Below are 24,912 nucleotides of genomic sequence, written 5' to 3' on the forward strand. Positions count from 1 at the left end.
GTTTACAAAAACATATTTTTCTATATAGTTGACAAGAAACATTAGATTTTTACCTCCCTGATGTTTTTAGTAGTTTGCATTTGAAATAGTTTTCAACTGAGACCTTCTGTCTTACCGATTGATTGAATTGATGGAAACCATTTTGTGGGACAACTTCCTAAAGGAAAGCAGCCCTTCTGATGAATAAAATCTGGAGAGAAAAACATTTCGATGACTCTATTGACCCTTAACATAAAGGGTTGTCAGAACTAAAACAAATGCCCTATTTCTTTATACACAAAGAAATGGTAGCTAAAAATGTAACAATACATGACTAGGTGTATCAGAGAAAATATATAACTAGATGTGAGAAACGAAGAATGAATTTAAATGAAGAGTGATAAGTTTGAAAGCCTGCAGAGGTCTGGGAGAATACTGAATTTAATATTCCACTAGGAGTGGGAATGGGGAGTAATGCTCCCCAAGTGACAGTGAACATGACTTGGAGACCATACGTAGTGAGGAGTAGTGACTGAGACCCCAGAAGAAAGACAGGACCTCAACGTCAAGCCATTATAACTATGCCAACCAACCCAGGGAAGCAATAAGGAAGTGGAAAGAGAAACAAGTTAGTATCTTAGAAGAAGTAAAACCCCAAGCCTGTGCTATGCGTAAGTATGATGTCAGGAATCACCAAGCCAATAAATAAACATAAAAACTGGGTTCAGGCTTTCGAGCCCTTGGAATACGTGGTGTGGTAGGTTATTCTTGCATTGCTGTAAATATCTGAGAATGGGTAATTTATAAAGAAAAGAGGTTTGGTTCTGGTTCCAAGATGGCTGAATAGGAACAGCTCCAGTCTACAGCTCCCAGCATGAGCGACGCAGAAGACGGGTCATTTCTGCATGTCCAACTGAGGTACCAGGTTCATCTCACTGGGGCTTGTCAGAAAGTGGGAGCAGCCCACGGACCATGAGCCAAAGCAGGGTGGGGCATCGCCTCACCTGGGAAGTGCAAGGGGTCGGGGAATTCCCTTTCCTAGCCAAGGGAAGCTGTGATAGACAGTACCTGGAAAATCGGGACACTCCTACCCTAATACTGCACTTTTCCAACGGTCTTAGCAAATGGCACACCAGGAGATTATATCCCATGCCTGGCTCGGAGGGTCCCACACCCACGGAGCCTCACTCACTGCTAGCACAGCAGTCTGAGATTGAACTGCAAGGCGGCAGCGAGGTTGGGGGAGGGGCGTCCGCCACTGCTGAGGCTTGAGTAGGTAAACAAATCGGCCAGGAAGCTCGAACTGGGTGGAGCCCACCGCAGCTCAAGAAGGCCTGCCTGCCTCTGTAGACTCCACCTCTCGCAGCAGGGCATAGCTGAACAAAAGGCAGCAGAAACTTCTGCAGACTTAAACACCCCTGTCTGACAGCTTTGAAGAGAGTAGTGCTTCTCCCAGCACGGAGTTGGAGATCTGAGAATGGACAGACCGCCTCCTCAAGTGGGTCCCTGACCCCCGAGTAGCCTAACTGGGAGGCACCTTCCAGTAGGGGTCGACTGACACCTCATATGACTGGGTGCCCCTCTGAGATGAAGCTTCCAGAGGAAGGATCAGACAGCAACATTTACTGTTCTGAAATATTTGTTGTTGTGCAGCCTCAGCTGGTGATACCCAGGCAAACAGGGTCTGGAGTGGACCTCCAGCAAACTCCAACAAACCTGCAGCTGAGGGTCCTGACCATTAGAAGGAAAACTAACAAACAGAAAGGACATCCACACCAAAACCCCATCTGTACGTCACCATCATCAAAGACCAAAGGTAGATAAAACCACAAAGATGGGGAGTAACCAGAGCAGAAAAGCTGAAAATTCTAAAAATCAGAGTGCCTCTTCTCCTCCAAAGGAATGCAGCTCCTCGCCAGCAACGGAACAAAGCTGGATGGAGAATGACTTTGATGAGTTGGGAGAAGAAGGCTTCAGACGATCGGTAATAACAAACTTCTCCGAGCTAAAGGAGGATGTTCAAACCCATTGCAAAGAAGCTAAAAACCTTGAAAAAAAGATTAGACGAATGGCTAACTAGAATAAACAGCATAGAGAAGACCTTAAATGACCTGATGTAGCTGAAAACCATGGCATGAGAACTACGTGACACATACACAAGCTTCAGTAGCCGATTCGATCAAGTGGAAGAAAGGGTATCAGTGATTGAAGATCAAATGAATGAAATGGAGCGAGAAGAGAAGTTTAGAGAAAAAAGAGTATAAAGAAATGAACAAAGCCTCAAGAAACATGGAACTATGTGAAAAGACCAAATCTTCGTCTGATTGGTGTATCTGAAAGTGACAGGGAGAATGGAACCAAGTTGGAAAACACTCTTCAGGATATTTTCCAGGAGAACTTCACCTACCTAGCAAGGCAGGCCAACATTCAAATTCAGGAAATACAGAGAACGCCACAAAGATACACCTCGAGAAGAGCAACTCTAAGACACATAATTGTCAGATTCACCAAAGTTGAAATGAAGGAAAAAAATGTTAAGGGCAGCCAGAGAGAAAGGTCAGGTTACCCACAAAGGGAAGCCCATCAGACTAACAGCTGATCTCTCAGCAGAAACTCTACAAGCCAGAAGAGAGTAGGGGCCAACATTCAACATTCTTAAAGAAAAGAATTTTCAACCCAGAATTTCATATGCAGCCAAACTAAGCTTCATAAGTGAAGGAGAAATAAAATCCTTTATGGACAAGCAATTGCTGAGAGATTTTGTCACCACCAGGCCTGCCTTATAAGAGCTCCTGAAGGAAGCAGTAAACATGGAAAGGAACAACTGGTACCAGCCATTGCTAAAACATGCCAAATTGTAAAGACCATTGATGCTAGGAAGAAACCACATCAACTAAAGAGCAAAATAACCATCGAATAATGACAGGATCAAATTCACACATAACAATATTAACCTTAAATGTAAATGGGCTAAATGCTCCAATTAAAAGACACAGGCTGGCAAATTGGATAAAGAGTCAAGACCCAACAGTGTGCTGTATTCAGGAGACCCATCTCATGTACAGAGACAACACATAGGCTCAAAATAAAGGGATGGAGGAAGATCTACCAAGCAAATGGAAAACAAAAAAAAAAACAAGGATTGCAATCCTAGTCTCTGGTAAAACAGATTTTAAACTAACAAAGATCAGAAGAGACAAAGAAGGCCATTACATAATGGTAAAGGGATCAATTCAACAAGAAGAGCTAACTATCCTAAATATATATGCACCCAATACAGGAGCACCCAGATTCATAAAGCAAGTCCTTAGAGACCTACAAAGAGACTTAGACTCCCACACAGTAATAATGGGAGATTTTAACATCCCACTGTCAACATTAGACAGATCAACGAGACAGAAAGTTAACAAGGATATCCAGGAATTGAACTCAGCTCTGCACCAAGCAGACCTAATAGACATCTACGGAATTCTCCACCCCAAATCAACAGAATATACATTCTTCTCAGGACCACATCACACTTATTCCAAAATTGACCACATAGTTGGAAGTAAAGCACTCCTCAGCAAATGTAAAAGAACAGAAATTATAACAAACTGTCTCTCAGACCACAGTGCAATCAAACTAGAAGTCAGGATTAAGAAACTCACTCAAAAGCGCTCAACTACATGGAAACTGAACAACCTGCTCCTGAATGACTACTGGGTACATAACAAAATGAAGGCAGAAATAAAGATGTTCTTTGAAACCAATGAGAACAAAGACACAACATACCAGAATCTCTGGGACACATTTAAAGCAGTGTAGTAGAGGGAAATTTATACCACTAAATGACCACAAGAGAAAGCAGGAAAGATCTAAAATTGACACTGTAACATCACAATTAAAAGAACTAGAGAAGCAAGAGCAAACACATTCAAAAGCTTGCAGAAGGCAAGAAATAACTACGATCCGAGCAGAACTGAAGGAAATAGAGACACAAAAAACCCTTCAAAAAATCAATGAATCCAGGAGCTGGTTTTTGAAAAGATCAACAAAATTGACAGACCACTAGCAAGATTAATCAAGAAGAAGAGAGAGAAGAATCAAATAGATGCAATAAAAAATGATAAAGGGTATATCACCACCAATCCCACAGAAATACAAACTACCATCAGAGAATACTATAAACACCTCTATGCAAATAAACTAGAAAATCTAGAAGAAATGGATAAATTCCTGGACACATACACACTCCCAAGGCTAAACCAGGAAGAAGTGGAATCCCTGAATAGACCAATAACAGGCTCTGAAATTGAGGCAATAATTAATAGCCTACCAACCGAAAAACGTCCGGTACCAGACGGATTCACAGCCAAATTCTACCACAGGTAAAAAGAGGAGCTGGTACCATTCCTTCTGAAATTATTCCAATCAATAGAAAAAGAGGGAATCCTCCCTAACTCATTTTATAAGGCCAGCGTCATCCTGATACCAAAGCCTGGCAGAAACTCAACAAAAAAAGAGAATTTTAGACCAATATCCCTGATGAACATTGATGCAAAAATCCTCAATATAATACTGGCAAACCGAATCCAGCAGCACATCAAAAAGCTTATCCACCATGGTCAAGTTGGCTTTATCCCTGGGATGCAAGGCTGGTTCAACATATGCAAATCAATAAAAGTAATCCATCATATAAACAGAAACAAAGACAAAAACCACATAATTATCTCAATAGATGCAGAAAAGGCCTTTGACAAAATTCAGCAGCACTTCATGCTAAAAATTCTCAATAAACTGGGTATTGATGGGATATATCTCAAAATAATAAGAGCTATTTATGACAGACCCACAGCCAATATCATACTGAATGGACAAAAACTGGAAGCATTCCCTTTGAAAACTGGCACAAGACAGGGATGCCCTCTCTCACCATTCCTATTCAACATAGTGTTGGAAGTTCTGGCCAGGGCACTCAGGCAGGAGAAAGAAATAAAGGATATTCAATTAGGAAAAGAGGAAGTCAAATTGTCCCTATTTGCAGATGACATGATTGTATTATTTAGAAAACCCCATCATCTCAGCACAAAATCTCCTTAAGCTGATAAGCAAATTGAGCAAAGTCTCAGGATATAAAATCAATGTACAAAAATCACAAGCATTCCTGTACACCAATAACAGACAAACAGCAAAATCACGAGTGAACTCCCATTCACAATTGCTTCAAAGAGAATAAAATACCTAGGAGTCCAACTTACAAGGGATGTGAAGGACCTCTTCAAGGAGAACTACAAACCACTGCTCAACGAAATAAAAGAAGACACAAACAAATGGAATAACATTCCATGCTCATGGATAGGAAGAATCAATATCATGAAAATGGCCATAGTGCCCAAGGTAATTTATAGATGCAATGCTATCCCCATCAAGCTACCAATGACTTTCTTCACAGAATTGGAAAAGCTACTTTAAAGTTCATATGGAACCAAAAAAGAGCCCACATTGCCAAAACAATCCTAAGCCAAAAGAACAAAGCTGGAGGCATCACGCTACCTGACTTCCAACTATACTACAAGGCTGCAGTAACCAAACCGCATGGTACTGGTACCAAAACAGAGATATAGACCAGTGGAACAGAACAGAACCCTCAGAAATAATACCACCCATCTACAACCATCTGATCTTTGACAAACCTGACAAAAACAAGAAATGGGGAAAGGATTCCCTATTTAATAAATGGTGCTGGGAAAACTGGCTAGCCATAGGTAGAAAGCTGAAACTGGATCCCTTCCTTACACCTTATACAAAAATTATTTCAAGATGGATTAAAGACTTAAATGTTAGACCTAAAACCATACAAACCCTAAAAGTAATCCTGGGCAATACCATTCAGGACATAGGCGTGGGCGAGGACTTCATGTCTAAAACACCAAAAGCAATGGCAACAAAAGACAAAATTGACAAATGGGATCTAATTAAACTAAAGAGCTTCTGCACAGCAAAAGAAACTACCATCAGAGTGAACAGGCAACCTACAGAATGGGAGAAAATTTTTACAATCTACCCATCTGACAAAGGGCTAATATCCAGAATCTATGAAGAACTTAAACAAACTTACAAGAAAAAATCAACCCCATCAAAAAGTGGGCAAAGGATATGAACAGACACTTCTCAAAAGAAGACATTTATGCAGCCAAAAGACACATGAAAAAATCTCATCATCACTGGCCATCAGAGAAATGCAAATCAAAACCATAATGACATACCATCTCATACCAGTTAGAATGGCGATCATTAAGAAGTCAGGAAACAACAGTTGCTGGAGAGGATGTGGAGAAATAGAAACACTTTTACACTGTTGGTGGGACTGTAAACTAGGTCAACCATTGTGGAAGACAGCGCAGTGATTCCTCAAGGATCTAGAACTAGAAATACCATTTGACCCAGCCATCCCATTACTGGGTATATACCTAAAGGATTATAAATCATGCTGCTATAAAGACACATGCGCATGTATGTTTATTGCGGCACTATTCACAATAGCAAAGACTTGGAACCAAGCCAAATGTCCATCAATGATAGACTGGATTAAGAAAATGTGGCACATATACACCATGGAATACTATGCAGCCATAAAAAAGGATGAGTTCATGTCCTTTGTAGGGACATGGATGAAGCTGGTAACCATCATTCTGAGCAAACTATGGCAAGGACAGAAAACCAAGCACCGCATGTTCTCACTCATAGGTGGGAATTGAACAATGAGAGCACATGGACACAGGATGGGGAACATCACACACCGAGGCCTGTCATGGGGTTGAGGAGGAGGGAGGGATAGCATTAGGAGATATACCTAATGTAAATGACATGTTAATGGGTGCAGCACACCAACATGGCACATGTATATGTATGTAACAAACCTGCACATTGTGCACATGTACCCTAGAACTTAAAGTATAATTAAAAAGAAAGAAAAAAGAAAGAAAGAAAGAAAAAGAAAGAAAAAAGAGGTTTAATTGGCTCATGGTTCTGCAGGCTGTACAGGAAGCATCGTGCTGGCATCTTCTTGGCTTCTGGTGAAGCCTCAGGGAGCTTTCAATCATCGTGGAAGGTGAAAAGAGAACAAGCATGTCCCATAGTGCAGGAGCAAGCGGGAGAGAGTGAGGGGGAAGGGCCACACGCTTTTAGATGACCAGATCTCACGAGAACTCACTATCATGGGACAGCCCCAAGCCATGACGGATTGTTCCATCCTCATGGTCCAAACACCTCCCACCAGGCCCCATCTCTGGCATTGAGGATTACAATTCAACATGAAATTTGGGTGGGGACAAATATCCAAACTATATCACCTGGAAAAAGTAAAGCTAAAATTGCTATAGAACATTGTTTCCTAGTCCATTGCACATGGAATTCCCATAAGAAAACCTATTATTCTTCTGTAGGTGAGCTAGCAACGAAAATGAGAAACCACCCAAGAAAACACTATATCATAAACAAAAGTAAACAGATTGACAAGAAATTTATATTAGAATAATCTAAATAATATTTTAGACCATTAAAATTGTATAAAATTACCCGCAAAAAATGATATAAGAGAGCTAGATAATATTAGACAAAAAAATCAGGAAAAATTCCAGGAAGATTTGATAAACAACCAAAGAGGCCTTGTAATAATACAAATATTATACAAATAAATATGGTCGTTATAATTAAAACCTCAGTGCACAAGTAAATTGGAAGAAAGATCTAGAATGCTGCACAGTTGCATAAGGAGATGGAAAATATGGAAGAGAGGTTAAAACACATAGAGTAAAGGATGTTAGACCCAGAAGAGAACACATGAGAGAGGTTTCAGTAGGAGAGCACAAGAAACAAGCAGTATTTGCTGAAATCATAGTTGAGGTAGTTTTTAGAACTGAACAAGGACATAAATCCTCAAATTTTGAAAGACACTGAGCGCTAGTTACAGTTGGTGAAAATGTAAAGTCTGCCAATAGATGCACCTCCCCAAACTTGAAGAAACTCAAGGAAAAAGAGACTTTACTTTTATAAAGGAGGATTTTAAAGCAGCAAAAGAATAAATACGTACCCTATCTCCAAAACTGTATAAGCACTCATGAAGGTCAGAAATGAAGAATAGTTTCAAGGCACTGAGAGAAAATATCAGGTAACCTGTATTTGTATAGCCAGATATGATATTATTTAAATTTGACAACCAATATTGAAAGAGTTTTCCATTCACAGACCATCACTAAGAGATCTACTAAAAATAGCCTTCTATAAGAAGGAAATTAAACCAAGAAAAAAGGAATGAGATTCGAGAAGCAGTTTGGATAAAAGAAATTGATCAATGCCCAAATAAGCATTGATTGTTTTAAAATGATTAATTTTGAAGTTTAAGTCAAAGTGGAATTAAAATGACACATAACAATAATATATCAGTTATGAAAAACTCTTCAATCTCATATGCTTAATAACTTTTAATCTCACTCAAAATAATTAAAAATTTCAAGGAAGAAATTGCAATGGAAGTTGCAAAATAGAACTGAGTTTCCTTTTCCTCTGTGGGTATTCACAGAACTTTTTAGGTTGTTCAGTGGAACTGTAGATTTAAAGGACTATATATTCTCAAGTTTTGGAGTTTTGTTTTTTTTTTAATGCAGTCTTTCTAAGCATCATGAAGATTTTTCTAATAAGGGAAGGCTCTCATTTCAAATAGAAGGATATTAAGACCTATTCCTAAATAATTTTCAGAGAAATGTGGTTAAATATTTGTTTTTAAATACTATGGGAGAAATATGCCTGGTTTAACATAAGCTAAATGAATCAGGGAAGAGAAAGAAAATTAACTCCTGACGAGCTCTTACATATAAAAACTCACCTGCTGCTTTACTTAAAAGCAAAATTGTTTTCTTAAAGATGTCTTTACTGCAACTATTCGTTATTAATGGATTTATCTTGATAATGCAATGGATAAGTTAATCAAAGAAAAACTGAGTCACGTAGAAAGTTTATGGCTACGTTAACGCTCTAGGTCCTTTAAGACTCAACAACCGTATTGCCAGTTTAGGAAAGCCTTCTTCGACTTTCACTGGCCCCACAGTAGAAGGCGGTCATGAGGACTGGGTCAGTCAGCTGTCTGTTTCACTGGATTGATCCTCTTGGGAGTTCAAGAACTACATCTTATTTATCTTAGTGTTCCTAGTTCCTAGGACAGTATTTATCACTTAACTAGATATTCAAAAAGATGTATTGAGTGAATGAATAAATGAGTGTTCTTGATTCTTGAAATTTATTATGTCATCTAGTTGCAGCACATTTAGCTCTAAAGACACTAAGTATCTATACTCAGATTGATAGTTAAAAGAAAAATCTTAGAGAAATAATTCAACAGAGTTTAATTGAGCAAAGAATGATTTCCAAATCAGGCAGCCCCAAATCAGAATAGGTTCAGAGAGACTGTGGTTGAAAAAGATTTATGGACAGAAAGCAGAACACGGCTCACGGAAAACAGAAGTGAGGGAAAGAAACAGCCAGGTTGGTTCAGCTTGACATTTTCCTTATTGGACACAGTTTCAACAGTGAGCTGCCTTCGATTGACCAAAACTCAGTGATTGGTACAAGAGTAGGTTGTTTACACATACAGTTAGGTTCCAGTTTATTATGTATGGAGAAACCCCTAGGCCCAACTTAAAATATGTAAGAAGACAGCTTTAGGCTCAACTTAACAACAGTAAGAAAGAAAAATGTAGGGCTATGAAAAGCAACGTTTTAGATGACCATTTCTGAATTTCACTGAGGAGCTTTATGGTTGTCCTACGGGGCTTTTGGCTTGGGAGAATATTGATCACTTATTTCCATAGCTTGAAATTGCAGTCAAGTGAGCATACAAAAAAATAGCCCTTGTTCTAGAACCTCTAGAGAAATTTTAAGGGACATAATTGTAAGATGTCAAAAATACATCAAAATTTCCAGATGATGAAAGCAATTTAGAATACTTGGTTGTAATTTCATATTCTGAAAGGACATGTCATTACTAGGGGCCTCAGAAGAGAATGCAAGCAAAATACATAAGAGAAACGTAAGATATACTAAGGGAACCATTAGCATAGAGTTATATGATGCATTATACAAACTCTGATTTAATTAACTTACATGCACACTAAATAAAGAAGCAGTGTGAGGAATAAAAACCATAAACTACCACCCCTGGGGCAGTATCTTGCTCAGTGATGATAAGATCCTCCCGTCCTCTCAGAGTCTCTGGGGTCTTCTCAGAACTTCTTGCCCTAAAGCCTCTATTCCAGCCCTGGCTCTGTCACTTCTAGCTCTGAAAACTTTCGCCAACCCTTTTCCATTCTGAGCCATCTAATAAGAAAGCAACAAATTAAATGTGTGGTTCTTTTAACTCACACCGCTACCCTGAACTTCACAGGAGATAACATATATGGAAGTGTCTGACACACTAAATTTGAATTGCAAAGTCATGGGGGTTATCCGCTTATCTGTGAAATGTATAGCAAAATATTAAAATTAATTATTGTTTACCTACTTATTTGTTTCCTCCATTTAACACAAGGAATTAGGAGACTAAGAATGTTGGTCTGAATTATATATCTCTATCTTAGTGCCTGGAATATTGCCTGGCACATTAAACAAATTAATCACTGAATGAATGCATTTAGCTTTAAAATTTAATATAAATTTACATTCTACATTTGAAAAAAAATGACTTCATTTTAATTTCTTACTTAATGTATTTTAAATATAGCTTGAAGAAATAGATGCATTATAGAGAGATTCTGAACATAAATATATGGTTGGTTATTATAAAAAAGAAAGTTATGGCCAAGGTCATGAGGCCAAATTCTAGTTTATTTCTAAAATTATATGTTCATTTGAATCTGAAGTAACACTTAGAATTATCATTACACTTCACTGAAGAGCTGATAATCAGTTGCATTGCAGATATAGTTAATCTTACATTTGCATAATATGATACAAGCTTTCAAAAAGCTTTTACATGGATAATTTCCTTCAATTTTCATAACCACCCCCCCCCCGGTGATGTTGGAAAAAAATAATTAAATTACCTGTTTCTCAGGAATGTGGCTCAGAGAGGACAGATGACTTGCTTGTTACTCAACTAAGAGCAGGTAGCAAATTTGATGAAGTTACAGCCACTGTTTCTTAAGAGTCTTGCAAAGTTTTGTCTCACTATAATCCTTTCTTTCTGCATTGATCAGGTGATGTCACTATTCTTTCCTTGCACTCTCAAGAATATCATAGGCCTCTTTTTTTCAGCAGGAGTATGCATTAGGTTGGTGCAAAATGAATGGCGGTTCTTGCCATTGGATATTAAACTGCCCTCCAAGCTACATTTTAGGATTTGTCCTTGATCAGAGATTGTACTAAATATTTCTCCAAGTTAGAATGGCTCTTCCCAGACAACTGGGTTCAAATTCCAACGCAGCCATTTATTAGCTGTGCAACAAGAACAAATCCTGTAAACTCTCTGTGCCTCAGTTTCCTTATCTGAAAAATAGAAGTAACAATAATACACCCACTGCACAGGGTTGTTTGGAGAAATAATTAATCTATAAAGCACTATCACAGTGCCTGGCACATGGCAAATGCTAGTGAAATGTTAACTATTATTATTATTGTTGCTGTTACTATTTTCATTATCATTCTCTTCAAGCATTATTTGTTTTCATTATTTTTAACTTCAAGCAATACTTATTTTCATTATTCTCATTATTATCTTCAAGCTATTGTTAGTATTATCATAATCTTCTTCTAAAAAGGAGGCAAGGCTGGGTATGGTGGCTCACGCCTGTAATCCCAGCACTTTAGGAGGCCAAGGTGGGCGGATCACAAGGTCAGGAGATCGAGACCATTCGGGCCAACATGGTGAAACCCCGTCTCTACTAAAAATACAAAAATTAGCTGGGTGTGGTGGCACACGCCTGTAGGCCCAGCTACTCAGGAGGCTGAGGCAGGAGAATCACTTGAACCCAGAAGGCAGAGGTTGCAGTGAGCCAAGATTGCACCACTACCCTCCAGCCTGGTGACAGAGCGAGACTCCGTCTCAAAAAAAAAAGAAGGGCAGAAGCCCCAGAGATCATGGAAGTATGTCCACCAGGAAACGGAGATTGTTTCATTTCACACAAGCTCCGTTTTGCAGGACTGAGTACGGGAGGGCAGAGTGTGGGGAGGGAAGTCTCTGCAAACCAGTGACTGTTTTGGCAAATAGGAGGAGTGAAGAAACAAAAGGTGGAAACTCTGAGAGATAATTGTACACGGGTCAGACAAATCCCTGTAAAATCAGCTTTTTGTACCTTCTTGGTAGCATCCGCAAACCACCATCAGCCTCTAGTGTGCGCATGCGATGGAGGAGGGGACACTACAAGAACAGGGCCAGGGCTCTTTTCAGATCACCATCATCTCAGGGATGTTCTGTGCTGGTATTTCAAAATCACCATGCGTCATATCAGACTGATCTCTAGTTAGATAAGTAACAGAACCAGGTGGGCTGATTTGGAACAACAACAAAAAACTAATGTATTTCACCGATCAAGATAACACCAATGCTGTGTTGTTTTCCTATTGTATCATTACCATGATTATTATTGTTATTTAAAAGTCTGCTACCTGCTCTTGCTTTTACCATCCAGTCGCCTCATAGAAGCGGAGAAATAATTACGTGTAAATCCCATCATATCACTGCTCTCACAGCTCCCAGGAGTTTCCATTGCGATAGCAAACCTGAGCCCCTAGCCAGGGCTCCGTAGGCTCCCGGCTCAGCCCTGACATAACCTCTCCCTTCCCTCCAGCTCTAGCCACCCTGCTGCTGGTGTCCCATTCCTGGACTTTTTCTGAAACATTCCCTGCTTATTTTCTGCTCAGGGCAGTCCCCCTTGCTGTACCGATGGTGCTCTCTGCCTCTAGATATTCCTGGAATTGATTCCCTCTTACAATTTAGATTTCAATTCAAAAGTTACCTCTCGCCAGGTGCAGTGGCTCACGTCTGTAATCCCAGCACTTTGGGAGGCCAAGGCAGGCAGATCACCTGAGGTCAGGAGTTCAAGACCAGCCTGGCCGACATGGTGAAACCCCGTCTCTACCAAAAATACAAAAATTACCCGGGCGTGGTGGCGGGCGCCTGTAGTCCCAGCTGCTTGGGACGCTGAGGCAAGGAGAATCGCTTGAACCCATGAGGTGGAGGTTGCAGTGAGCCGCGATCGCACCACTGCACTACAGCCTGGGCAATAGAGTGGGACTCCGTCTCAAAAACAAAACAAAACAAAACAAAAACAAACGTTACCTCTTCCTTCATTGAGGCCTTTGACCATCATAAAATCTGAAGTAGCTCTGCCCTTTGCACCCGCTGCCTCCCTCTCCCTGTCTCCCCTTTCCCTAACCTCCAGCTGTCACACACAGCCTAGTGGTTAACTGAGTCGATTCCGGTCTAATGCCTGGCTTTGACTGTCGCCTCCACCAAGAAAGTACTCAGTCTCGTCCTGTCATCCTGCCTAAATTGCCTCATCAGCAAAATGGGAAAGTTGATAGCACCTCTTCTCAACGCGCGGCTGTGCAGTTTAAACAAGATAATGTATGTGAAATTCTTGAATAGTTCTTGGCTCATGGAAAGCATTCAATAAATTTTGGACATTGTTATTACTTTATTCACATTATTCTACATTGTCACACCACAGACCAGTACAAAGTAAGCCCTCTGAGAGCAATGATAGCCAAGTGCATTCATTGCCGGGTCTCCAGGCCTTAGGAAAAGCCGGGCACAAGGTGAAACAAATGAATACATCCAGTATCCACACACACCTGTCTCACTTTTCCTCCATTTTCTCCCCTTAAACGCAGAATTTCTGCTTTTCTCCAGCAACTGAAGATACTTAAGTTCAGCACCTCATGCAATTAGCCCACATAAGACCCCTTTACTGTTTTAGGATTCTTGAAATTCTTTGTAAAGCTGCCATCTTCTAGTTTTACCAGGTGAGACTGAAAGAGTACCTGGTGCAATGGCGCCCTCTGCAGGTAGACAGAAGAATTAACGTGGTCCCAGCTCCAGGAACTGCGTTCTTGAGAGACATCACCTGTGCGGGTGCAACTGAAGTGCTGTCTTTTCTGCCCTGTCCAAGACATTTTTTGCTTAGTATTTCTCTATAATGTAACCTCATTGAGGATAGAAGCTTTGTCGATACTCCCAATCCCATCACCAATATAGTAGGCACCCAGTGCATGTTTGTTGAATAAATATGTGAATAGAAAAAGAGTAGTTTTCAATCTTTTGTATCCCCAAGTGGCCCAGCAACATGGGGAAGCTACTGATAGAAAATAGTGATCAGTTGATTAATTGTATGCAACGTTTGGGTAGCAAGATAAGTGATAACACAAATAAAAGAAATGAGGGAACAGAAAGAATTCATAATTAAATAGAAAATTAAAAATATAGTTTAATGACACTGAGGTATCCATTAAACACTTAATAAAACTAGTTACATGTTTTAAATTGAAATATATTTTGAGATAATTTTTTAAAGATATTTAAAAATCATTGGCAGTATATTCAAGATGCAACAGACACATGTAATTAATCGATATTGTTTACAAATCTTGGCAGTGCAAATTCATTGCAGTTCTACAAGGAAGAGACACTTGACAAATGAGACACTAAGATAACTCTAGGTCCAACCCTTTGGTATCTCACTTAAAAAATAACTCTATATAAAACTATATACTCTCACGCCTGTAATCCCAGGACTTTGGGAGGCCGAGGCGGGCAGATCACGAAGTCAGGAGATTGAGACCATCCTGGCTAACACGGTGAAACCCCATCTCTACTAAAAATACAAAAAATTAGCCGGGCGTGGTGGCGGGGGCCTGCAGTCCCAGCTACTCGGGAGGCTGAGGCAGGAGAATGGTGTGAATCCAGGAGGCAGAGCTTGCAGTGAGCCAAGATCGCGCCACTGCACTCCGGCCTGGGCAAAAGAACAAGACTCCATCTCAAAACAAAACAAAACAACAACAACAACAACAACAAAAAGAAAACTATATACTCAAAATGATCTTCAAAAGGATATTTCATTTATAAAAGAACTTGCTATAATTTTCTTTTGAGTAGAAGCTTATGCAGTGACCTGAAAGTACAATATATCTAGTAATTCCATACATTACTTTCCCTCTGTAGTTAACACAGAATTCTCCAACACATCATCTCCAAGAATTCTTACCTCAGTCCTATGGAATAGACACACCAAGTATCTTTATTCTCATTACATAGGTGAGCAAATCAGGATGGTCTAGAGACTCATCCAATATCACAGTTAATAGGAAGGCCAGAACCCAAGGTCTTCAAACTCATGGGTCATTGTTCCTTCTATTACACCACATGGCATGTTCTAGAATATCTGTGAATGTGTCTTTCCATATTAGTGATCAGAGGATCAGACAATTAAGCAAATGATCACTATTTTCTTCCCCATGTTGCTGGGCCTTTTGGGGAGAAAAAGATTGAAAATTGCCCTTTTTCTATTCTAGGCATAGTCTGACTCTAATGTCCTGAGTAATTTAGCAGCAGTTTGGGACTCTCGGTCTCGTATTGGTTAGATCATCCTTTATTTTTAACACTCTGCTTATGTCTCTCTCTTTTTATTTGAGAAGGAAGAAAAAGAAAGAGAAAGGGAGAGAGTGGTGAGGAGTGGGAATGGGAAGGAATCAAGTGGAAACAGGTTCAGATATTCAATGAAATATGCGTTTGAAGATCATTTAGGGTTTACATTTTTATAGACAGTTATTTTATTAAGCGAGATGCCACAGGGTTGGATACAGTTATTTTAGTGTCTCATTTGCCAAAATATTCAACGAATAATTCAACCATGATTCTTTTAGTCCAGATTCAATGAGCACAGATTTGAATGACAGAACTTTCCTTTGAAAGTCACATGGCTCCGCTGGGCTTATCCATTGGGTGTCATGTTCCACTGGATGGATTATTGCGGTACTTTAAAAAGGTGCAAACTCTCAGAACCTGTCACTTTGGTTGATATGTTTAAATAAGAGACAGAGAAATTAAGAACCCTTGACCTAGTATTATGGGAGATTTACATGAAAGTATTACATGAACATTTACAAGGAAATATTTTAACCATTTTGCTTGGAACAGTGGCTCAGAATTATAATTATCATAATAGTTAAAGTATGGTATTTCTTACTCTGTTACATTTTTAAAAATAGATATTGCATTGGTTTAAAAATAATACTATAAGCAAAACAGCAAATAATGTTACCTATGAAAGAGTGAAGTTAGGAGTTATAGAATATGAGAGTTTTGTATGTGTTATTGTTACAGAAAACGTCCTTTTTTAAAAGGACGTTTTATCTTAGGTTTGGGAGTATGTGCGCACGTTTGTTATACAGATAAACTCGTGTCACAGGGGTTTGGTGTACAGATTATTTCATTACCCAGGTATTAAGCCTGGTACCCAATACTTAATGTTTTTCTGCTCCTCTTCCTCCTCCCACCCTCCACTCTCAAGTAGATCCCAGTGTCTGTTGCTCCCTTATTTGTGTCCATGAGTTCTCATCATTTAGCTCCCACTTATAAGTGAGAACATGTGGTATTTGGTTTTCTGTTCCTGCATGAGTTTACTAAGGATAATGGCCTCCAGCTCCATCCATGTTCCCTCAAAAGACATGATCTCATTCTTTCTCATGGCTGCATCGTATCCCATGATGTAGCCGCACCACATTTTCTTTATCCAATCTGTCCTTGATGTGTATTTAGGCTGATTCCATGTCTTTGCTATTGTGAATAGTGCTACAGTGAACATTCGCATGTGTCTTTACGGGAGAATGATTTCTGTTCCTCTCAGTATAGTCCCAGTAATGGGATTGCTGGGTCCAATGGTGGTTCTGTTTTTAGCTCTTTGAGAAGTTGCCATACTGCTTTCCACAATGGTTGAACAATTTACACTCCCACCAAGAGTGTGCAAGTGTTCTCTTTTCTCTGTAACCTCGCCAGCATCTGTTGTTTTTTGACTTTTTAGTAATAGCCATTCTGAATGGTGTGAGATAGTATCTCATTGTGGTTTTGATTTGCATTTCTCTAATGATCAGTGATACTGAGCCTTTTTATCATGTGATTGTTGGCCACATATATGTCTTGTTTGGAAAAGTGTCTGTTCATGTCCTTTGTCCACTTTTAATGCGGTTGTTTGTTTTGCTCTTGTAAATTTAAGTTCCTTATAGATGCTGGATAGTAGACCTTTGTCAGATGCATAGTTTGCAAATATTTTCTCCTATTCTATAGGTTGTCTCTTTACTCTGTTGGTAATTTCTTCTGCTGTGCAGAAGCTCTTAAGTTTAATTAGATACTATTTGTCAATTTTCTCTTTTGTTGCAGTTGCTTTTGGTGTCTTTGTCATAAAATCTTTGCCTGTTCCTGTGTCCAGGTTGGTATTGCCTAGGTCGTCTTCCAGAGTTCATAGTTTTGGGTTTGACATTTAAGTGTTTAATCCATCTTAAGTTGAATTTTGTATATGGTGTAAAGAAGGGATCTAGCTTCAATCTTCTGCATATGGCTAGCCAGTTATCCCGCACCATTTATTGAATAGGGAAGCTTTTCCCCAAGCTTGTTTTTGTCAGCTTTGTGGAAAATCAGATGGTTGCAGGAATGTTCCCTCATTTCTGGGCTCTCTATTCTGTTCCATTGCTCTATGTGCCTATTTTTGTACCAATACCATGCTGTTTTGGTTACCGTAGCCCTGCAGTATACAAAAACATTCATCAGTGTTCTCCAGCAGAGGGAATAAGACACAAACACATATGTGATTCTTCTTATCCAGAGTAGCAATGTTTTATAAAGTTACCTTGAACACTGAATTAGGGAATACTGAATCATTGATCCTGGGGGAAATACAGGATAAGTTTCCTGCAAGCCCCTGGTCACATTTTTTTGTCAATGGATCAACCCACAATCTTCATGCATATGTGTTTCTGTTTAAAGACATCTTATTTAATATATATTGTTAATTCATTAATACTGAGCTCACAGGCAACAGCACTATAACTCATGCCTGAATGAAGCTTATCTAACACGTTAATTTTTCTGTAAGGCACGCCACAGCCTTCCCTGATTAAGAAACACTAGACAGCACTTCAATACTACTCTTGGGGCCTTTTTTTTTTTTTTTTTTTTTTTTTTCTGAGATGGAGTTTTTGCTCTTGTCACCCAGGCTGGAGTGCAATGGCGTGATCTCAGCTCACTACAACCTCTGCCTCCCAGGTTCGAGCGATTCTCCTGCCTCAGCCTCCCGAGTAGCTGGGATTACAGACGTGTGCCACCATGCCTGGCTAATTTTTGTATTTTTAGTAGAGACGGGGTTTCACCATGTTGGCCAGGCTGGTCTTGAACTCCTGACCTCAGGTGATCCACCCGCCTCAGCCTCCCAAAGTGCTGGGATTATAGGCATGAGCCACCATGCCCAGGGGCCATTTTAAATAGCAATATTGTCAACCAAAAGCATAAATGCAAAAAATGTGGCACCACGTGTCCCACAAAAAGGATGTTTGTTTACAGTATGAGAGCTGGAACAAGAGGCCGAGCATTGTCTTGGTTGACATCAGCTGGTCATGTGACTGTTAGGTGACTTGAGAATTTGCCACTCTGTGAATGGCCGTGAATAACCGTGAAAGCTCCATGAGTTATTGATTTGAGGGCTACAAACAAATTTTAGTAAGTAGGCAATTTCCAGCAAATCAGCAAATAACGAGGATTTAACGTGAGGTTTAAAGGAGATGAAGAAAGTACATTTGGGAAGAAGAGAGTATCCTTCACACCTTAAGGTACTACAAGTTGCCAAAACGCATGAACGTGAGAAAAGCAGCCACACCTTTCAGATTTGTTATAGTGACATTGTTTTTTGTTTTTTTAAAAATTTTTATTATTATTATACTTTAAGTTTTAGGGTACATGTGCACAACGTGCAGGTGTGTTACATATGTATACATGTGCCATGTTGGTGTGCTGCACCCATTAACTCGTCATTTAGCAGTAGGTATATCTCCTAATGCTCTCCCTCCCCCCTCCCCCCACCCCACAACAGCAAAGACTTGGAACCAACCCAAATGTCCAACAACGATAGACTGGATTAAGAAAATGTGGCACATATACACCATGGAATACTATGCAGCCATAAAAAATGATGAGTTCATGTCCTTTGTAGGGACATGGATGAAACTGGAAACCATCATTCTCAGCAAACTGTCACAAGGACAAAAAACCAAACACCGCATGTTCTCACTCATAGGTGGGAATTGAACAATGAGAGCACATGGACACAGGAAGGGGAACATCACACACCGGTGACATTGTTATATTTACAACGAAAGGGTAAATTAAATGGCTCTATTTTGTTTCATCAGCAATTTCCGCAGTGAGAGTAAGGGTAACATACAATCTGTAATGTAGTTTAGGGATGAATGCAGAGGGAGCTGAATTCAATCAGTAAACCTTTAGAATGACAATAACAGTTCTTACAAGGAGAAGCCATATTCTCAGAAATGAAGAAAAATGGACCCCAAGAAAAATGGACACTTCAAAGAACAGAAGCATATTTCTCCCTTTTCAGCACTGAGAGCCAGAGTGGAATTGTCTCCTTCATTGCCACTGCCTTCACGTTTTGTATGTCGTATCTGTTTTGTGATCACTGAGACCCAAGAACCCCCAACTTGCCGACATACTATGTGGCCCCGAGAGAGGACTTGAGCTCTCTGGGTTTCATCATTACCATCAATCAAATAAACAGGACAGTAGCTTCTTTCTTGGATTGTTAATTTAAGGCTCTGGATCATACATGTAACCGCCTTATGATAGAGCAGAATCGTAAGTAGGCTCATGGTAGAATCGTTCAATGACATTTCCCTTTCCTTTGGGAGAAACAGAAATTCACAGGTCTAATTCTTTTCATATTAATAGATCCTGGCCATTATTCCAGAACTGTCCTAAAGGAATTCTTTCTCCTTAAGGACACCACCTCCCAGGAGGGTATTTAAAGATTTGCACAGGCCGGGCACGGTGGCTCATGCCTGTAATCCCAGCAGTTTGGGAGGCCAAGGCGGGTGGATCACTTGTGCTCAGGGGTTCAAGACCGGCCTGGCCAACATGGTGAAACCCTATCTCTACTAAAAACACAAAAGTTAGCTGGGCGTGGCTATGCATGCCTGTAATTCCAGCTACTCGGGAGGCTGAGGCTGGAGAATCGCTTGAACCAGGGAGGTGGAGATAACAGTGAGCTGAGATGCCACTATGACACTCCTGCCTGGGTGACAGAGCAAGACTCTCTCTCATAAAAAAAAAAGATTTTTATAGTCCAGGTATTCAATGTTCATAGTACACCTTTCTTATCCTAGTAAATCTTCTTTTATCAAGGTATATGATCCCGTATAGTAGTTAACTCATACTCTTACTTTATGACAACACAGTCTTTATTACTATGTATCAGAAAATTAAATAATTAAAAACAATTTTTATAATATTATTGCTAGTTGTTTTTATTAAGATTCAATTTCCCTTGTACTTAATAAGTGTTTCAGTTGCTGTTGAGTCATAAATTTTAAAAATAAAATTCTCCAAATTATTCTTTAACTTTTCATTCTTATAAGTGCATTGCTAATGTCTAAATCTTTAAATTAATGCTAGATTTTAAAGTACTCTACTAACAGTAAATTTAAAATACCTTTATTTGAAGAATTATTTTGAAAACCCTGTTTTTTTTTTTTATTATTATACTTTAAGTTCTAGGGTACATGCGCACAACGTGCAGGTTTGTTTCATATGTATACATGTGCCATGTTGGTTTGCTGCACCCATTAACTCGTCATTTACATTAGGTATTTCTCCTAATACTATCCCTCCCCTAGCCCCCCACCCCACAACAGGCCCCCATGTGTGATGTTCCCCTCCCTGTGTCCAAGTGTTCTCATTGTTCAATTCCCACCTATGAGTGAGAACATGCTGTGTTTGGTTTTCTGACCTTGCGATAGTTTGCTCAGAATGATGATTTCCAGCTTCATCCATGTCCCTACAAAGGACATGAACTCATCCTTTTTTATGGCTGCATCATATTCCATGAAAATGCTGTTTTTAAAGAACATAATTATCTTTTTCTTTAGCATGGAAATAAGAATAATTGCAGTGTGTGTTTTTTTAAATCCAAAAATCACTGTGGCTCTAAATATATGTGTATTCAGCATAAATATAATTACAAAATATATTTGAGTCTTGGGGTTGATGTTACAAGTAACAATTGGCTAATACACCATGCTTTCCAGTTTACCAAAATTTTTCCCTCCCTCTTCCTGCAAAGAATAAAAAGAAAGCAAAACCAGAGGAAAAAGAATTATTAGCACAGAGTGGAAATTAGAATGGTACCACACACTACTCATTTGAAAAATTAACATTTTTCTGGATTCAATAAAATTGAGCCAAATGGAAGGGACATGGTGGTGTCAGACTTTCTCGAGAAATTAGCATTGGATGGAATTCTGACCAACCCCAGTAGGAATTCCCCATATTGATGCATGAGGGCTGGAAATAAGTGGGTCCTGGGAGGGCAGAAAGGCTTTCCCCATCTTGGAGCAAGGTTTCTTAGGCATGAGCGTGGCACCAGAGGAGAAAGCTTTGTCCGTGACCTCAGTTTACAGAGCAGCACAGGCTCTCCCAGACACTGGGGAGCAAGCCCGAGGGTAGAGGGGAGACACTGGGAGGAGAGCAATGCAGTGGCCTTGAAGGATTGTTGCAGTGGCTGGTCAACAGCCGTGATGGGAAACCCAAGATTAATAGCATTAGTCTCTATTTCAACTTCACCAGTGTAGCAGCCTCACTTATAAATGAGCAAGCAAACTCCAAAGACCAGAAATAAGAGTAACTTAAAACAGGGCCAGGAGCGATGGCCCACGCCTGAATCCCAGCACTGTGGGAGGCCAGAGCAGGAGATCTGCTGGAGCCCGGGACTTCAAGATCAACCTGGGCAATATGGGGAGACCCCATCTCTACAAAAAATTTAAAATTAGCCAGGCATGGTGGCATGTGCCTGTGAGTCTCAGCTATTCAGGAGGCTGAGGCAGGAGGATTACTTAAGCCCAGGAGGTCAAGGCTACGATGAACAATGGTTGTACCACTGCACTCCAGTCTGGGTGACAGAGGGAGGCCCTGTCTCAAATAAAATAATAAAATAAGATAGGAAGTGCCCAATTTTGGAGCATCTGAGATTTGATAAAATAATTTCAGCAAATGTAGACTTTTTAAAAAAACCACTGTTCCAAGACAAAATTTTCAGCCTTAATTTTCCAAGACACCAGCTTTCTCTGCATGCCCTGCAGAATCTAAATAATTGTGATAAAAATATTTTCTGAATGGAATGTGAATGCTATAATTATTTTTTAAAACTATGACAGAGTTTATGATAAATTCTAGTAATTAAAAAAGTTGGAAAGACTGGAGGGAGTGAAGATATGCTAATTTCTCCATCATTTATGGAGGGAAGCAATAATAAGCAGTGTTCAATTTCTGAGATTAAAATTCAAGAAATACATATTTAGCCATTTGTACAAAGTTATGAGCATGGCCACTAACGGAGTGGCAAATTTTGTCACTTTCCAATTATAAAAGTAGGAATGAAAGAAAACTCACTCCATCTAACAAAAGGTAGAAAACCAAAGAAATACCATCAGAGAGAGGGAGAGTGATGAAGACTTGAGAAAAGGAATACAAACAACTTTCAAAAATGAATGGGGATTTTTAAATTCATCTGTAAAAAGAACAAGTATCTTTAGATTAGATCCTAAATAAAATCTACAAATATCTTTCCAGAGGAAAGAGAAGTAAGACACACTGACTCGTTTAAAATAAATGGTGAGGCAAAGATATACCAGGCAAATACATGTAGAAAATAAAATTTGAACTTGCAATATTGGTCAAGTAAAAAATAATCCAAGGTAAAAAGTATTAAATTGAGCCACATTAGTGAAGGGGACAATCGATTCGTAGACATTTTTGAAATTAAAATCTGTGATATGAGAACTGTTGGAGATACAAGAAAACAGACACAGAAATCTACTGAAAGGGTTAGACTTTAATGCACCTCTCTCAAGCCGGATTGGCAAAAATTCAAGTCTGGAATGAAGGTAGGAATATTTGTACATTACTGGACAAGTATTATGGGACAATTTTGGCAGTGTCATAAAATTCAAACTGTGCCTATCGCCACAACCCTTTGATACCATTTCTAGGAATATATGCTTAGAGAAACTTTCACTGGATTGTTCTTTGTAATAGAAAAAGGAAAAAATAAAAAGAAAAAAACTTGTGTATTTAATAATAGGGATATGACTAATCAATGTGAGCTACATTCATAGGATAGACTACAGCAGTTAAGGGAAATGAGCTACATCTATTGAAAACAGCCTGGGTAAATCTCAGTAATGTTATTTTAAGTGAAAAAAAGCAGATTGCAGACCATGTACTGTTGATCCTCTGTGTGTGTGTGTGTGTATACACCAAATCAGTATTCTCTTAAGTATGCTGAATATTTTCTGCATTGTTTAGTAAACTTTTCCCCCAAAACCTGGGGAAAAAACATATTTCCTCATATATACCTAACATTAGTTTTTATCTCTAATGTATTAATGGGCCTTAAGTCTAATTTAAAAATGTTAAATACCCAATAGAAAAATCAGCAAATTATAGTTAATTAGTTAATTCACCAAAGCAAAAAAAAAAGAAAGAAAGAAAGAAAGAAAAAAGAAAAGAAAGAAAAGAAAACACAAAACCTCGAATGACCAGTAGGCAAATGTTTTCACTCCCCAACTATGTTTTGAGCATCTACTATGTGCCAGGTACTCTTCTAGCCATGCGGATTGATTGGTGAACAGAATAGGCAAACCTCTGTCCTGGTGGAGGTGACATTCTGGTGGGTCGGTGGAGGGAAGAAGAATAGGGGGAGAAAAACTAAGAAGTTAACTACATAAATGAATGCATAAGTTGTACACTAGGACACGAAAAGTTGTGTGGAGAAAAACTGGGAAAGGGGCTGGGTGGAGAAGGGGGAAGATATTCTGGAGAGAATTTAGTTCAGCTCTGGGGTAGGGCTCTCCAGAGACGGAAAGAAGACTTGGGGGACACCTGGTGTGAGGCTCGGGCAGGGTGGAAGGTGAATGGGAGATAAATCCAGAGGGTCACTTAATGGGGCAGCAAGGACTGTGGCTTTTCCTAGAGAGAGATGAGATGGGAAATAGTAGATAAAAGGGAGGGTTTTGAGTACACTGACTATCTGACTTATGTCTTAACAGAATAACTCTGATGGCTTTGCTGAAAATAGACTCTCCAGAGTTGAAAAGCGTCTGAGCTACGCTCATGTCTAAACTTTCTGAAATTTGGTTATAAAGATCACAAGTCTTGAAAGGCGCGTGGGCCCTGACTCAGCAATAACCCTTTCAGGAAACTGGCAATTTCAAAAACAAATAAAGATGCGTACATAAAGACACATATACATACATGCATGTATGTTCACACAACTGTTAAAATATAATAGCAAAATAATAGCTATCACCGAAATGTCCAATAATAAGAACTCATTAAAATAAATTACATTACATCTCAGCACTGGATTACCATGAAATAATTTTTTAAAAAATATTATAGACCAGCACTTATTGATATGAAAAGTTAACCACAACAGACTATTAAAGAAGAAAGTTTATAATACAGCATGTGTGGTACAGTTTTGAGCACACTTAAAATAAATATATGCATATAGATTTTGTATATAAATAGATATTGATATGTGTATTAGCAGATGTATATATAAAAGAAAATCAAACTATATAGCAAATAATGACAGAAATGGTATTATAATGATTTTTTACTTT

The 24,912-nt window shown here is 39.2% G+C and overlaps 1 protein-coding gene and 1 pseudogene across 10 annotated transcripts in view; one reads left to right on the forward strand and one right to left on the reverse strand.

The window, feature by feature from the left end:
- LOC134728616 (heterogeneous nuclear ribonucleoprotein A1-like) overlaps positions 1-17,094 on the reverse strand; it is a 35,553-nt pseudogene extending 18,459 nt beyond the window's left edge.
- Positions 1-24,912, forward strand: part of RGS7 (regulator of G protein signaling 7) — a 591,371-nt gene that overhangs the window by 464,349 nt on the left and 102,110 nt on the right. The window lies entirely within an intron of this gene.

The sequence above is a fragment of the Pan paniscus genome, chromosome 1 (assembly GCF_029289425.2).
Source record: "Pan paniscus chromosome 1, NHGRI_mPanPan1-v2.0_pri, whole genome shotgun sequence".
Taxonomy (NCBI): Eukaryota; Metazoa; Chordata; class Mammalia; order Primates; family Hominidae; genus Pan; species Pan paniscus.